Source organism: Halictus rubicundus, chromosome 9 (assembly GCF_050948215.1).
Source record: "Halictus rubicundus isolate RS-2024b chromosome 9, iyHalRubi1_principal, whole genome shotgun sequence".
NCBI lineage: Eukaryota > Metazoa > Arthropoda > Insecta > Hymenoptera > Halictidae > Halictus > Halictus rubicundus.
This window is the reverse complement of record NC_135157.1, coordinates 13,263,195-13,278,537: the sequence shown is the minus strand read 5'-3', so window position 1 is coordinate 13,278,537 and position 15,343 is coordinate 13,263,195. Positions and strand designations below refer to the sequence as shown.

Here is a 15,343-nt window from a genome sequence, read left to right as displayed (position 1 = left end):
TGAATTCCAAAGGCTGACCCCGAAGAATCGACGACGTCGGCTCGTCCTCCCGCCGCTCGTATATATTCGCGGCGAGTATCTGATCGCGATAACGCTGCGAAACGGCCGGGCCCGTCGTCTGCCACGGGGAAAACTTCCCGACCGGGCGACGAAATTATTTTTAGGGGCTCTTCCGGGAACGCTGTTAAATCAAACCTTCCGACAAGCCTTACGAACCGATGTCGAACTCCCCTCTCGGCGCGAACTGCCGATAAAAATTTACATCCACTTTGCCGCTGTCGCGTCGCGTCGCGTCGCGTCGTCTCGATCGCCGCGATCGGAAATATCTTAGCGACGTTCTCGAACCCCGAGCAGTTAACCCTTAAGGGCCCGGGATAGTCACGCGACTTTTTAATTAATAATTTCCATTCACAGACACAGACTTAAGATCCGTCTTGGGCTTGATCCGACGGGTCTTAAGTCTCTGACTAAACTTGTCACATTTTTTGCTCTGCATTATCGATATTATGAATTCCGACGCCAGAAACTTGCTTCAAGTCTTTCGCTTTATTTCGCGAAAGACAAAATATAGCTCAATTTGTAGCTGGAGATATTTTCTAGTGCACGCTGCTCTCGATTTCATCCAGAAAACTGGCATAAAAATGCTTGGATTCCACGGCACGCACATCGTCAATTTTTGGCCTACTTCTAACGCTTATATTACCAAATATCTGCATAATCGCGGCAGCTCCTGACCAGCGCGCGCTAGATTGAACCTTCCCCTTTCGAATGAGCCCTTTACCAGCGACGAAATATTCTTATATAAGGGCGAAAAGTTGAGGCACGTAAAACCATTTTTCGCCTATTTTTGTCGGTAACGTGGTCGCTCTACCTTATCGCGAATCTAGGAAGACCGGGCCATAATGAAGCGAAACGGAATCTTAAGTGGAATATTATTCAGTTTTTAACACGTACTAATGTCAACGACCACATCACACTGCAAAAAACCGATTCTCGTCCGATCATCGAAGTTAAACAGTGTTGAGCGTGGTTAGTACTTGGATGGGTGACCGCCTGGGAATACCGCGTGTTGTTGGCACACTTTTTTTTTATTTTTCAATCATTCTTATCTTTTAAAACGGTAGATACCATTGCATAGTTCTTTTCATCTCGTTTTCAAAAATTAAAACATAGCACAGGTACGCTGACGGATTTTGATAATAGCGACAATGTGCCAAAACTCATTCAATGGCATAAAAATGCTTGGATTCCACGGCACGCACATCGTCAAGTTTTTTTTAGTCGTTGTACAGGGAAGACTAGAATCTTCAAATCTACGGAAAATGTGTGAGCGGAAAATTTTTTTCAAGGTTTTTGGACACGTTTCAATTGGTGGCATTTTCGACAGGAAACGTGACCTCGGCTTCCCACGTGTCACGTGGTGCAAAATTGTTTTATATAAAAATGAGTGACAGCTGGTGAAAGTGAAAGCTTTGAGCTTTAAAATGAGACTATGTTCGTGGCTGTACTATTGTTTTCAACGAAATTGTCACAGTTGAAATATCGACGGAATCCAAAATTTCTTCCATTTATTTATGTTGCTCGGTTTTCTGTCAAACTTTTTTTATACTATTTCCCAGCCACCGTTTCAAGCGCTGGAGCGAACAAAAACCGTCCGTTCACCGTTTCGCTTTTATTTTATTCATACAGCGTGGGCGGTGTAACCGAATTCGCTCGCTTAATTCTATAAATATTGACTTTATCGAAAATTGTTGCGGATGGAAATGAGTACCGTTTGTCGAGGATCTGTAATGGACTGTACAAACTTGCGTCCCGTCCCCCGCACCGTCAATTTCATTACTTGATCGGATGTATGTCTTCAAATAAAACCCCGTGCTATTACTCAACGTACACTGTCGCAGCTCGTGCAAACGCGAAACAAACAATCGGGCCGGTTTTCAGGAAGTATTAAAACATATTGCAGCATTGTTCATCGCGGAACGAATAATTTTTGGTGAAACGTCAGTGCTGTGGGTTTTACGGAGTTCCCAATAAAAATGAAAATCGCAGGCATTTTGAAATGTTATTTCGAGATTTCGAATGAATAAATGAGCTGTCCGCTATCACGGCCTCCAGAGGTTTTAAACCATCGTACAAAACGTTCCAGATAGAGAGACGAACTGCGCATTATCGGCGCGCCGAGTATTTTTTGTATACGCTATAAATAAATAGTATCTGAGAGGAGACACTATTTGTTACCGCCGTTACGCGATGCTTTCGAACGAACGATCTTCATTTGTTCTGTCAGGATTTTGGACGGTAACGAAATTAATTACGCTTGCTTTTGCAGCGAACTTTAAATTACACGGGCTTCTTAAAAATGGATATCCAATTGGAATTCAACTGGAATCATTTCAACCGCAACGTAATCAAACATTCTTACTTGTAGTGAATTTAAATCTGTCCTCTGAAAATAAATTAAACTCGTGTTCGTGTAATTATATTTTGATCAGTTTTAAAATCATAAGTGCCTAAAGGGTCTAACATATTTTTGTTTGACTCGTCGATTTCGAATTCCGAGAAAATCGAGTTTGAAGATCCGCCGAGTCCGCGTGCTCTACCATTTCGATTAAGTAGAATAGGCAGGTCATGGTCAGACACGTTTCCTATCCAACAGCACTCGTTGAATTTTCAAACCCGATTTTCTCGAAAGAGAGGCGTCGAAGAAAAAAATATTATTCCTTCTTTTCCACCTGTTTTTGCACGTAGAATCAACAGTAATTTTTCCCAAAAATTCATAAAATCCGTAGTCCAGTAATGAGATGAAACGTAGCTTCAGAAAAACCGCGATTATTTTTGCGGGAACCTAATATTGTTCAAACAAGATTAGCAAGGGGTCCGGGAAGCATTTTGCTCCGAAAATTTTCGCGAAATCGGCGGTCCTATTTAAATATCGTTCCGGGACATTTCAATTTGCTCTCTATCGTTCCCCGGCGATTATATCAACAGAAAGACGCTGCGAAATTCGACTGTCGCCTTAAAACCGTTCCTCCGGAAATGTCAATTTTGCCCGCAAACCGGAGCCAGTCCGGCGATTCCGCCGATCGAAAGAGAGAGGAGAGAGAGAGAGAGAGAGAGAGAAAGAGCGTTAATTAAACGCATCGCCTCTTAGAAACCGGTTCCCCATGCCGCGATTATCTCTCCGCGGTTTTAATCTCGCGCCGGACGTCCATCAGCGGTATCACCGACACGGTATCGCAATTTATTGCAGTTTCTATGAACGGCTTTCCTCTCGCAAGTAGGACACCAAATATTCGACTAACGAAGTCGCCGGATATCGATGGCCTCGCGAAAGTCGATCGCGGAGCAGTTCCAACTTGCAAATTGCTCGAATAGCTGCCCACCATGATAATGGCCTCGGATCATTATTCGATCCTCGAGCCGTAGCACCGCGTCATTAAATCGAACCCGATCGTTTCTCACTTATCGAGTCCTTCGATAACCGATCCTTACGCGTTCCACTTACGTCGCCACTTTTCTCTTTCTGATAAAAACCGACTAATGGTTTAATCCGAAACTTTTCGTACGCTTTTATCCTACTTTTCTCCGGTTACTCGAATTTAATTTAATTTGTTGTTATTTGTCTCTGATTCCAGCTGGACGAAAATAAAACTAATTATCCTGTTTCTGATAGCGATTCATCTGTGCTAACATTCAACTTTAAATTATCGATTTCCAAGTTTGCAATAAGAATCACAGTTTAAAATAAAGTTTCACGCACGCATAACTTTTGAACTGCTGATCTCCTAGCATTGAAACTTGGATTCTCGGCATTCTCTCGCCAAGATCTACTGGATTACATGAAAAACAGTTAAAAATTTCTGGTTTCCTCAAGGAAAGTTTAGCCTCAGTTTTTACCACTGTGCGACGGTTGGAACGATATCTATAGTTAGCTTGAAGTCCACATAATTTTGTCGAAAGGATGTTAAACAACTCTCCAAATGTTTTCTTCAATGGAAAAACAGTTTAAAGTCTGTTCTAAAATAAGAATGAAATTAGAGAAGATAGAAAGTCCCAGGCGACGGCTGTTCTTGAAGAGGAGCTTAAAGATCTAGTTTCATTCGGTATAGCGATTACCCGAAGCCGTAATACGTGTAGTTACGTCTCTGGTATTTTGTTTTTATTTTCAAACGGGGCTTTCTTCGGGAACCGCGGCCATTAAATTCGAAACGAAATTGCCCGGAACGTTTCGAAAATTTCTGTGCCGGTGGACCGATTCGGGGCGGTGGGAGGCTTTAACAACGCTTCGGCAATCTTTCAGAAGCAGTGATAATAAGATTTAGGAGGGACACGGGGAAATTCCAGGGTGGGGGAGGGAGGGGAGAGGGCCGATCGGTTCCGACCACACGGGCGGATTCGACGTTACACAAGTCTCGCCAGAAGGGAAAATCGAACGGGAAGAAAAGGGACGGCGACTTCCGTTCTCTCCCCTGCCACGATACTAATAGGAGTGTCACGAACAGACCGAACCTATAATCCGTTCGCGCTAATTTCAGAGAATGCCGGGACCGGCGGATTTTATAAGTTTATCGGCTCCGCGGCCGATCGCCACTCCTCGCCGAAACTTCCGGTTCCGGTTCGGTACGCGAAGCTAACAAATTTCGTTGCATTTCCTTCGAACGAGCCTCGACGTCATCCAAGACGAATTTTTCTATTGAATTGTTGCAATTTTTTGAATTTTAAAGCTGTATCCATTTAATGCATACTAACGAATATTATCAGGAAATTGTCTCGGGGCCGAATACTTAAAATCGTTTTTGCCAAGGTTTCGCGATGCTTGATCCTACAGGGGATCTTTCTAGGGAAATGACTCTAAGCCGCAACGCCTCAGCATAATTAGATACGCGCCCCCAAAAAAGGCTCCGGTTGGAAATGGGACAAAATTAGCGTAAGCGTTCTCGCGAGGCTTAGTGTTTGTACACTAGGAAGTCGATTGCCATGATAAGGACGGGACAATGAGCCACTTTGTCCACAGGATTTAGCTTAATCTTCGACGACGCGAGACACTGTCTTCGAAGCTGGTCCTCGAATGTTCCGAGGAGGATCTTCTTTCCATCCTGACCTCCTCGAAGCTTCTTGCGCGTTAACTGAAGTTCCGGGCTTTAGTTAATCTGTTTCCCGGATGGTCAGACGAAAGGAAACCTTGTCCCGTGTTATTACTGTCGGAATATAATTAAATCGCTGACGTTCGAACGACTGTGACATCACATTTATTAAAAAATGAATTGACCATCAGGATAAAGAAAATATTTGAAAGGGAACGTGTTCGGATAAGAACTTTGTATGTAGCTGTCAGTTAACGTACCATCTTGTTCAGAGTCAGAAATAATTACTACTTACAGAAATAAGTACTTCAATTTCGTATGTTAATCAATTCAATTATATCCTGTAGTCAATTATATTCTCCGTTATTTGCCAGGGCTTGTCGCTGATCGGGAAGTTTGGACACGACCGAAAACAATTGTTGAGAGATTTGATTTCGTAGGAGAGCCGAATTTTCAACTTTAAAAATTTATTTTGCCCTGGTCGTAAAAGTTATACGAATGGTTGTGGCGTGGCAGGAGTCCTGTAAACTCTTCGGGATGCAATAGAATTTCAAAAAAGGTGGAAAAAAAACTTCTGCTTGGCTTCGGTTGCTTGAGACAGACAGCTCGACATCCGGATAAAAATTCGCTATTTATCAATAACCCGACACGGTTCCGAACGCCGCCAGCAATTTCGAATTGCACCGTATTTTCTGCCGCGGCGGATCACCGTTTCGAAACACGGCGCGCCGTGCACACGGCCCGCACAAACCAAGGGGTGGTGGAATCATGGGGGTGGGAGGTAGGGGGTGGAATGGTGGCAGGCTCTGGCGGGTCGGCACGGCTCGGTATTAAGCGGGAAAATTTATGGACTCGGCCAACTATTTAGATAGGCGGATAGAAGTCGAGCGATTTCGCTTTTTGCCAAGGGACGACTGGCTGGCCCCCCGGCTCGCCCCGTGCTTCCTTTCGCATACTCGGAGGGGGTAGAGCAGCCGGTTCTCGTGCAGACTGCTTGTCCACCCCTTTCGCCCCGTTTCACGGTGCAGTTGGTAGTGCACAACGAAACGCGGACACGCGCAAGCAACGGGAAAGTTGAACCGCCTACACATCCAGCGTGAATATTTCCACGAAGACGTCGTCGTCGTTCCGGCCGCCTCGACGCCACCGCCGCGCCGCGCCGCGCCGGTATTCCGGGCTTAATTAGTTTTTCGTCGACGGATAATCCGTGCCGGGCGATTTGTCAGCCTGGACTGGAAGTTTACGCGGCTGGAATTAAGGCGCGGCCCCTCTCTCACTCTCTCTCTCTCTCTCTTCCGACCAATGCGAACGACGAGCGGATAGAAACGCTGGTGGGGACATCGGGGTGGTTGGACGGGCTTTAGACAAACCGGCGCGAGATTAAGACGATATTTAAACGGTTAGGCACACGGTTAGGTTCCGCTTTCGAGTCCTCACTCACGACGAGCGGAGCGGCGCGGGCAAGGGCCCCACCGTCCGCCCTCTCTTATCGTGGATTTATTTTATCGCCGCCCGCGAATTCTCGGCCCGGCCAAGAAACTGGCAAACCTAGGGGGAGGAGGGGGTAAGGATGGCTTACATCCGGCCCCTTAAACGTTGCCAGAAGTTTGCCTAAGGTACACGACGCCTAGCCAACGGGAGACCGAAGGTAACGAAGCGGCTCCCCTCGATCGAACCCCCGGCAACTTCTGAAATGTTTTGTAATTGTATGCGACCGGGTTCAGCCGGCTCAAAGCTGCGGCAATAGGGGGTGGGGGGTAGGAGAGTCGCGGGGATCGAGCGATCCCCGCCAGCCGGTGATTAATAAGGAATTAGGGACGCTGCGGTAGCGGTGACGTGAATTCGTGAGTTCGTAACGAAGTTGCTGGCGATGCGCGTTTCGACAGGGGAAAGGGGTGTGAGAGAGAGAGAGAGAGAGAGCTAGCGAGGTTTGATGTTTCAACGTTCGCGTGATTTTCGACTCACGTTTTTGCCAGCATTAGGAACTTACGTTACCGAACCGAGCCGTTCTTTGTATTCGCCGGTTCGATCGATTCGTCGTGTACACCGGCTCGATATTAATACACTGCCGGTCGCGTATCTCGTTAGCAGGCTGATCAAAAAGAGCGTTTCCGGTGGCATTGTTTTGATCCGGACGCGGCTTTCTCCGCGGGAGCCTCGAACATGCGAACTGAAAGCTTTCGACCTTTTGAGGCAGGTCACAGGAAAGCGGGTTTAACTTTGGGCGCGGCTGGTCAGAGTCGTCCATGTTCTTTGATTTTTTTGATTGAAATCTGGCATTGTTCGGCATTCCTTCTGTTCGGCTGGAGATTGGAATGTTTCGAATTTTTAATAAAAAGTATGCATCGTGGAATGGTATGCCGTTGTCGGTATTGTAATGTTCAATTTGGTTGAGCGTATTTTCATTTGTCGTGTCCGAACGTGCGAGTCTCAATGTCCAATTGATTGAACTATGATCGATTCGATTCGACTTGACTCGATGCTTCTATTCCACACTACAAACAACTGGTAGTCCGCTTCCCTATTTCTATATCGATTTTGTCTGATTAGAAAACGTCTGTTCTACTTGGCGGACCATACAGCGCCATATTCTACTGGCCCGACCATCTTATCAGATTGATCATGAATCGATCGTATTTTACTTGTCAGATCAGATTATGGTGTAATACCGTAAGGAGATCCTATTCTACTTGTCAGATCATATAGCTACCTGTTCTACTTGATCGACTGTAAGACGATCCTATTCGACTAGTCTCATCATGGATCGATGCTATTCTACTTGCCATACCACGTGCATCGTCGTTCCGCTTGACTGACTATAAGACGATCCTACTAGCCTGATCGTGGATCAGTCCTACACTATTTGTCAGATCAAATAGCCATCTATTCCACTTGGCCGGCTACACGATGAGCTTGTTCTAGTAACTCGATCATGGGTCGATCCTATCCCAATCAGGCAGTATATAGCTATTCATTCTACTTCCTTCATCAATGACTCTCTAACTTAGCTAACAATAGACGACCCCGTTCTACTTATCTAGATTCTTATTCCACTTAGCCATAATCCACTTGTCCGACGATATTCTATGCTATTCTTCTTCCCAAGCAGAATAGTTGCCCCATTCCATTCGGCTTACTATACTCAAACCCAATTCTACTTGGAAGACAATATAACTTTCTCTACCACTTTCTTAACCGTAGAACAATCCTATTCCACATGTCTGACGGCGCGTCCAACCTATTCTACTTGCCACATTGCGCAGCTCCCCATTCCATTTGGTTGACTGCAAAACGACTCTATTCTACTTGCCTGGCAGTATACCTCTCTATTCCACTTCCTTAACTATAGAACAATCCTACTCTACTTGTCGCGTGGTACGTCTGCCCTATTCTACTTGCCAGATTACATAGCTCCTCGTTCCACTCGGGCGAATATAGAACAATCCTATTCTACTTGCCAGACTATATTCCATCTACCCGACAATGGAACGGTTCTACGTTCTACTAGCCTGATCATGCATCGATCCTATACTACTTGCCAACACGGTTTCATATTACACATAATAGCTCTTAGCGCAGTCACATTTTTGGATCCATAAATTTGCGTATAATATGACTTTAATATAGCTATTACTCATGCCTGACAAAACGCCGACCCTGACTACTGAAACTCGTTCAGATTTCACCTCCGCGCCCAAAAAGAAGCAGCACACTTCTCGATCGAACTTGCAACAAACTAACCAACACGAACGCGACCCATTCACTCTACACACTTCATTTGTCCCCCCTCCACTCGAACCCGTCTCCGCGAGCAGAAAAGAAAACATCATTTTAATCCCCGGTTTGCGGAACAAACACTCGTAACCTGTTGGGCAGAGTGTGCGGCGAGAAGCGATCGATTTTTCTTCCGGGACTCCCGGTATTGTCTTGCGAGAAGAATAATACGATTTAAAGAGCCACGGGGAAGTCCCGGGGTTCCGTGCAACGTCTCCTCGCCGCGTGTTAATTTATTTCGAAAGTGTTTTTACGAGTAGGGCAGATGATCCGCGAGGGCGGCCGACAACGGCCGCCCAATGACTGGGAACCCGATCGATCGATCCTCCGGCAAGCTTGCCCGAAGTTTCATTGCGAAAGTCCGATCGCGTAAAACCCCCTTTTACGACGGGGCTTAACACCGGGGGAAACCAGCCGAGGATTCCACGCCCGCCGGGTTTCCTTTCTCTTCCGGCCGGCGGCGCAGAGACGATCGCGAACTTCAATTACACCCTTACGATCCGCGTAGGGTCTCGTAAATTTTCCGAGCGGCCGCGGCAAGATTTGAAACGGGACGATGGTTTCTCGATATCGTGGGAATGTAAGTAAATTACTTCGAGCTCCATCGCCGGATTCCCTTCCTCGCTACGAGTTTATTCCCCGGCCGATCTTCTCTCGCCTTCCCGCGCGGAGAGACCCCCTTCGGAGAAACCCCCTAAGCGGATATCAATTAACCGACGCGGCGACGAATTTTTTAGGGACCGTCCCAATTTCCGCCGGAATTGGCCGCGCTTCGTGGAATTTCACTGCTCGCGAACCAGCATTTTTTAACGTAGCACATTTTTCTTTAACGTAGAACTATTTTCATGTTCGATTTTTTACAGTAATTTTTACCCCCTAGTGTCCGCGTTTTTCGTTGATGTTTCTTCTAAAAATTCAGAGCTTTACTTACATAATCACCCTATTGATGTTGTATTGCATAAATTTGCTGCTAATAGGACAAGAATTCATTAGGAAATTCTAAGGTATTTTATTATTTAATAAGGGAACTATAGGGTTGATAGAAATGTTCGATTTTTAACAGTACATTTAGGCCAACATAGCTTCTACCTAAATAAAGTATATTCTGTCAACGAGTTGTTTGGAGACCATTTTAATTTCATTGCGATTGCAATTTTTTCAAAAATTTGTTTAAATCTCCTGTAATAAAATAATCGATCTACTATCTCAAAAATACTCGAGCCATTAGGTCTACTTTGGAAAGAGTTGTGTTGATACAAATGGTGTCACGTTTTTGCTCTTCACTGTAGTTTGGAGCTAGAGAGCGCCACTGGCAAAGGGACGAAAAAGGTCCCGCAAGAGCGAACAGATCTTGAAGCGCAAAGGGTTGACAGTGGCATAGTCGTGATGGCCAATTGCAGATGCGTTGTCAATTAGTCGGCGGAAGAATCGGGGTAGAGAGAGAGGGTGGTCGATGGGGAGCTAAACGTCATAAAGCAACTACCCGGACAGAATATATTGGGAAGTAAGTCAGCATGAGCTAACATAAAAGTTTGAGTGCGTGCCTTAATGCGGTATTCGCATAGGAGGAAGCCCGTAGGATGGTTGTTGCGCCGAGTCGAGTCTCCGCGATGATGGGGGTGGGGGGGTGGGGGAGAGAAGAAGAGAGGGTTCGCTCGAGAGAAAAGTCGTAACTACTTTGGTTCACGACAGTTCGTTTCACCGTGCTTCTCTCTCTCTCTCTCTCTCTCTCTCTCTCTCTCTCTCTCTCTCGACCTGTTCCCGTAACACGGAGACAGGTCTTTTACCGGATCCTTCCATGCCGGTGAATCTCCTCGAGGCTCCCTTCTCTCTTTTTTTTCTTCGGGACGCTCCAGGGACGCGATTTTTACTATTTACACATAGGGGCAGAGCTACATCGATAACGACGCGTCTTCAACAACCTTGTCTCCCCGGGGACGTTGTCGCGCGCGCGTTTACACGCCCCTGGAACATCCTCTTCTGCTCCAGGATCTTCCCTCAGTACTTAACCCTTTGCTGCCCGTGAGAGATAACGTGTGTTTTAAGCAGAGAGGACGCGGTGTTGCTGGTAACGTCACTGCTGTTAATTAATTAATAACTAGCCAAAGAACTTTATTTCTTAACCGCTCGCTACGACCGTCTCAAATGCTCAATGCTCTTATTGTCCAAAAGTTTGTTTCCATTTCAATGAATGCACGCAATCTAGATCCAGAATAATTTTTTGGAGCAACAAATGGCACAGTCAAGTAGGAAAAATAATTAATGGCACTGAATATCAATTTATTCCTTCTGGAGTGAACTAAACCATGAATCACATAAGAAGAGTAGATCTTTAATACCAATTTCTTTGTTCAAGGTCAACTCAAGGTCATAGTATAGTGGGTCTTCGAATTCGTCTTGGAATCTTCTACAAAACTGACCAGTCAGATATGCATAGTGGCATTTTAAGAAAAGTCGAGGTGATCTTGACATTAAATGTAGCAATATAGTATCAATTTTTATATTTATATCAATTCTGGTAAAAAAAATGGTGTCACCTCATGTATGACTGACGCGGCAGTGAGTTTGCCAATAGCTAAATTTAAAGTGATTTCTGTCTTGCTCCGAACCTGATAAAGGCCAGCGACGAAAAGTGCAGCTCTGACAAATTTTTGTTGCACGTTGGAGTCTCGTTTAAAAAAGTCTCGTTTCTTCCGACACGATCGAGTTTCGAATTCGCAGGCAACGAATCTGACTGGCGCGTTTCCCGTTTCGAGCATCGACGGCGAAACGCACGGACCCTGCATTCTTTAATTCGCGCACGTGGAGCTATGGAAATTCGACGCCAATGAGATATTCCAGCCCATGGTTTTACTACCCCGAGTCCCATGAATCCTCGGAGAGTTTCCGCCCGGCTTTGATTCAACTTTATTGTCGCCGATTCACGGATGGGGGGGGGAAAAAAAGTAGAGCGACTCGTTCCACTCGTCCGCGTTTTGTTCAATTAGGATCCCGGCTGTTCCCGGATCTCGTCGATTCTTGTCGATGATTGCGCACGTAGTCGCCGAAATTGCGCACCTCAACAGTATTCGCGAATTGAATTCCATGCGAACAGCAACCGTTTGTAGTTTTACGATACCGTTCTGCGCCGGGTTGCGCATAAACATTTTAGTCTGATTTAAATATCCATCGAGATTTAGAATCAACTCGTTAAGCGCGCAAACTTCGACGACCACTTCAAAGAAATGATTTTCACGGAATAGACAGGATCGAGGAACGTCAAGAAAATTTACAACGAACCGGTATAGACTTACTAAATGATCTAATAAATTCGACAAGCGTGTACGCGATGCATTCGCGGGAAACCTGTCCGCGAAATTCGGCGAATAACGAATTCGAGGTACAAATTGCGGGAACGTGTCCGGAATATCGCGGCGGGACGCTCGAACGGATTTCACTCGCAGCGATAATACGAATCGCCGGATGTAATTAGCTGAGAAACAGGCTGGTGTTGTCCCCCCCCCTTTTTTTTTGTTTCGCGGAATTCCCTGAAATTCCCCGGGGAGTTTCACGAATCGGACCGAATTCCGTATTCCGCGCGGCATTAGGCTGATTACTTTCCTCGCGGGCCGGAAACAGTGTTTCGGCGCGGGCTCCTTCCGCTTCAATGACTGCCGCTGCGCCATTCAAGATTTTTTGGCAACGCGAACGAGAGTAACGAGTGCCGGGGACACGCAAATTTAGGCCGGTTTCGCGACGCGCGACGTCACTTCCTCGTCATCTTTCGGATTGAGATCCTCCGCTTCTCCTACCGCTCGTTCGTTAGGAAGAGAGCTTCGAAATAATTAATAACTGAACTGAAAAGCAATGGAAAATATTGTCATGTGTATAGAATTTTAAGTTACTCTATCTGCCTTAAGGATGAACGTATCAGAATACTTTTATACAGTGTTACGTCTGACCACAGGTAATCCTACTCCACTTGTACAGCCGCGGACGTTCTCTTTGATCATTCTTCGTTGCAGTAGAATTTTATGAATTTATGACAAAAATGTGTTAGTAAAATGTAAAATAATAGGGGTTAAAGAATTTCAGAATATCGATATATTATTTTGAAAGTACCAAAATTATGGAAGCGAGAATAAAAATTCTATTTGGTTCCTGTTTCGTCCACGCAGAAAAATTTTTATACAACATAAACAGTGGCTATTTATGAGTTTATACGACGGAAGACAATTTAAGAAACTGCCATTTGTATCGAATTTTAGGATAAGGGATTTAACTCAACGTTTAAGTACGATACAGTGCCAGGTCTGACCACAGGCGATCCTGTTCCACTTGACCAACCGTATTACGTGATATTCGACTATTTTCTACAATCTGCAGCGAGCGGCACGTATTTCTAAATATCAACCGACCGGAAGGTGACCAGCGGCCCTTCATTAACGGCCGATCGGTAAAACCGATTTCCCGAAAACTTCGTTAAACGCTGTACAAACTGTATTATCGTAGCTTTCCATCGATGCGCGCGTTTATACATGTACAATATGTATATATATATATATATATATTCCTTGTTTTTCCGTGTTAACCCTGCAGAGCCCGGCGCACAGCCACGGTTAATGCGGAATCACCGCTTCAGGTGGGCCGATAAATTAACAACCAGTGCTGGAAACACGGGGAACGAACGCGGACCGCCATGCCATCGCAAACTAATATCGTACGACATTATTTACAAGCAGGGCCGGCGTCAATCGGCGGGCCGCTTTATCTCCGGTGTTTGCCGAGCGACAGAGGCTTACGCCGACAGGAAATGGGTTCCTGTCCCACTTTTCATTCGTCACGATCGATCGTGTCGTGGCGCTAAGTGCGTATTACGGGCTGATTAATTTCACGCCTCTCCTTTGTCTACCGCCCCTTGTCTCTCGCTTTCTCCTCCCGCTTCCACGCTACCCTTTCCTTCGAGCACACTAACCCCGTTCGCGTTCGAGGACCAACCACCGCGGACCAAACGTTCGAGCACACTCTCGGGTTTTACATTTAAATCGATACCACGTATTCGTCTTTGCTTCCTGACCACTTGTTGTAGCGGCCGAGTGTGTCGGGGATTTGAAACTTTCAGGGTTGCACAGCTTTTCCTGCTGGAGCTTTCCCGCAGGAGCTCCGTGCTTTCGGAATTGTTCGTTTTAATTGCTTCGAGCGAAAAGTCCCTCCTTCCATTGGTAAGGATTCATCTCGAATTTCTGTTAATTATACGGGGTGCGAAAACAATTTTTCGAATTAAAGTTTCACGGTTTACAAGCGGAATTCTCGATATATGTCAGCACGGGTCTTGCCAGCGTCATGTATCGTCCAGGAGACATGCCCCAGCCGTGTTACGTTTACACTTATGTATATCCCACGGTATATTCCAGTATGTATATCCCAGGGTAGTGGGGATAGTCCTGCGACGTTTATCATCCAGGCCTCGGCGACATATATAGAAAAGTTACTGTAATGAGTTCCTTTTTATCGAGATACGAGTGTCACCATGAGCTTTTACACTGGCCAACATTTTTTCCCGAATTCGGATAAAGCATCAAATTCTGCGAAAAAATATTATATCACGTAGGTCTTTCGGTCGCAACACGACTTGCGGGACACCCTATAGAGATCTCCGCTGTAATCCTTATCTATGTAATTCAATTTACGGGGAAGACACCCGTTTTCGACAGTGGGCCACGTACAGTGGCAGTAAAATTGCGATCTTTATCGTCGAGTAGTAGTTATTGTCAAAATGTTTCGACAATGGGCGGCGTGGAGAGCTATTTCGACAACTAATTGGAAGCTGTATTGGTTTTATCGATGTACAGGGTGCTCTAAAACGAAACTGTATAGCCCCGAAAAAAATAATATCACCGCTCACTAGTCGGAACGTTCTCGCAAACAGGAACTATCAAACATTACTGCCAACAAAGTGGCTGGCAACATTGAAAGACTTTTTTTCTGCAAATGCAGCTCAAAGCACTGCTAATTAAGCAGTCAAATTCAAAGCAAACGTTATTTCAACGTAACCCAAATTCGAACTCTCTTATTACTGCTATTTTCCCAATTATTCACACTGGATAATTATTCGTACATTTTCCGCAAGAAGTGAAACCCCGTTTCTCGTGAATTTCGCGTTCCGGAAAAGTTTGCGTGGAAAAATGTGTATACCAGAAAATTATGTACTACTGCATACAATTCTTTGGCCGTTTTAAACGTTTCGGTGATACCTAACCGGACGATGAAACTGTCAAACTTTTCATAGTTGTGCTCGACCGGCGATAATACTTTTCCCGTGCCGCGGCTGAAGTGCGGCGGAAAATTCTGTTTATTGCTGTCTGTGTTTTACTTTCGATTAGAATTTATTGCCTACGCTACTTTCCGAACACCCGGTGCACACGCGCGCACGTACGCGCGGCGTGATCTGCCGCTCGTAAAATAACCCAATAAATACCGCGATAAATTTCGTCGCGGATACGTAT

The 15,343-nt window shown here is 45.5% G+C and overlaps 1 non-coding gene across 1 annotated transcript; it reads left to right on the top strand.

Moving 5' to 3' along the window:
- The first annotated feature begins 958 nt into the window (after nucleotides 1-958).
- On the top strand, nucleotides 959-1,078 carry LOC143357561 (5S ribosomal RNA). The gene has a single exon (XR_013082838.1). It is a non-coding gene; the product is annotated as a 5S ribosomal RNA (ribosomal RNA).
- Nucleotides 1,079-15,343: the final 14,265 nt, after the last annotated feature.